The sequence below is a fragment of the Triticum dicoccoides genome, chromosome 3B (assembly GCF_002162155.2).
Source record: "Triticum dicoccoides isolate Atlit2015 ecotype Zavitan chromosome 3B, WEW_v2.0, whole genome shotgun sequence".
Lineage (NCBI taxonomy): Eukaryota > Viridiplantae > Streptophyta > Magnoliopsida > Poales > Poaceae > Triticum > Triticum dicoccoides.
The window spans coordinates 843646111-843648673 of NC_041385.1; positions in this window are offsets into that span (position 1 = coordinate 843646111).

Here is a 2563-nt window from a genome sequence, read left to right on the forward strand (position 1 = left end):
TGTAATATAAGTTATGTGCAGTACTAAAAGGGTTAAATACTATAGTTTTCCTTATATTGTACTCCTACAATCTGTTGTGGCGGAACTATGGTTATCATGGCAGGCGTCACTGGACTGTGTGGTGCAGAGTTCGATTCCTGCTACTCACATAACCTCCTGCTGGGCGAACGGCAGGCCGGCAGTAGCCACCAGCAGGCCATGGGCACGCAGTCGGCAACAAGGACTCCATGAGGCCACGATCGCCCCCGTCGTCACAGGTGTTGGATCCGACCGTGGACTCTTTCCTACGACTTCTCCCCTTATTCCTTGCCGGATCGAGGCGATGACGAGCTCGCTACGGTGGCGGTGGACGGCACCGACCCCGGGTTCACGCTTCCCTCCGCCGGGCAGTAGCGCCATCCGTTTCTGGAGTCGCACTCGCAGCCCACGATGCTGCTGGCGGCCATTCCTGTCGACCAGTGGCTCGTCTCCGTGGTGGACTACCACTGTCCACAGGTGGATGAGGTGAGGACGGTGTGCTTGGCCTGGCTCCACCGACCGCGCACGATTTCGGATATAGGAGAGAGGAGGATGGAGAAGGAGAAGATAGAGGAAAAGAGGTGGGTGGATGACATGTGGGACCCACATTCCACCGCAGCAAAGTGTACACATATGCATGTCATGTCGGCGCAACAAATGGGTCCTGCTAGTCAGTTTTGCTGTTTGCGCGAGCTAATCTCGGTATGATTTAGTATCACTTCCCGCAGAGTTGGTGTTTTGTGATTTTTGATAAAAAAACAGCGGCAACCTGTTACGCTAGCCACAAATGTGGTGGTTTTGAACAATTTACTCGTAACTAGCTGGGGATTCCTGCTCATATAGGCGTTGTTCACCGCATTTTCGGAAGAGAATCTGTAGTTCGGGTTCTTTTCAGTGGATGTCGGTGTTTCAGGTCGAGTTGTTTGCTGAGCATAGCAAAATGTTCTTACCTGCACCAACTACATTGCACCTATGTGCTGGCTTCTTACCATCATTGTATGCACCAACTATATGAAAAGCGGTGAGCGTGTTATCTGCTTACTTTTATTTAACCTCTAGTTTCGGTGGTATGTGGTCAAGAAGTATGATTCAGTTATTTATTTGATGATAATTTGCTTTTCCACTCTGCTTATTTCTTGCAAGTAAGGCTATTTGCAGATGCAGCAGTTTGATAGCTCATTACTAGTTTATTTATCTGATGAGAATTCGCCTTTGTTTCCCTTGTCAGGATGTATTTCATCAGGTTCCTTATGTTGCTGCATCATTTCCTTTGTTCATCTACAAACTTCCTATCCTCATTATTCCCTCCCCTGCATATGCCTCTTCAAGTTCCTCAGCTCTAGCATCTACCATGACCTTATTTCCTTTTTGAATCAATCGATTTCTCAAACAGAAACCTGAGTGAAGTGCATCCGCATTGTATAAACTATAGGCTGCTTAATCATATGCACACATAGAAATTTCAGCTCGTGGCTTACCGCCATGTGCTCATCAGCATGTTTCCAAGTACATGGTTGATGTCCTTTTCCTGATTGGTAGGTCTTCTTTATATTCATGTAGTTCACTGTGGCTGGGCAATGTGATACACTAGTAGAAAAAGGGGCTAATCTGAGACACATTAGTGCCGGTTTGATTTTGAGCCGGCACTAATGTGTTCATTAGTGCCGGTTCCAACGGCTAGGCGGGCGGACATCATTAGTACCGGTTCGTGGGCAACAATTAGTACCGGTTCATGCCACGAACCGGTACTAATGATGCTATGTCAGGCTGTGGGCGCCACGAACTCCTTTAGTACCGGTTCATGTCATGAACCGGTACTAGAGTTTCTTATTAAGCTAATTTTTAGTCCCACCTCGCTAGGAGAGAGGCAGTAGGAGTGGTTTGTAAGCCGTGAGTGCAGAGACGATGAAGGAGAGGCGCAATGCTCACTTGCAGCTTGCTTAGCTTCAAGCCTTTCGGAATAGAATAGATTGCACGGAGCTGTGTGCAGTATAGTCTATCCTATTTCGAAAGGCTTGAAGCTAACTAACGAGCATTGCGCCTTTTTTATTTTTAATAACTTATTAGAACTCCGGACTTCTTGTGTTACGGCAAAAACTGGATACACTTTGTGTACAAACTGGACAATCTCTTTCGAAGTATCAGGGCCGGTTTCGGACGAAAACTTATCTGTTACACCGGCACTTCATTTTTTAAACTTATTACAACTTCAGACTTTTTTGCGTTCAGTACGCACCATTCTAAGCCACGTCATTAATTTTCAACCCTTTCTGACATCATTTGCTCCCCTAGCACGAATCGGTACCAAAGAGGTTGTGACACGGCTATTTTTAGTCCCACCTCACATAGGAGTATAGCATGTGCGAAAGAATAGAGAGGGTCACGGCAAAAAAAAACTATATAAAAAATTACTCAAAAATAAATAGAAGAAAACAAATAAAGCAGAAAAGAAAAAACTATATATAAAGAAGAAGAAGCAGAAGAAGAAGCAGAAGAAGAAGAAGAAGAAGATGAATAAGAAGAGGAATAAGAAGAAGAAGAAGAA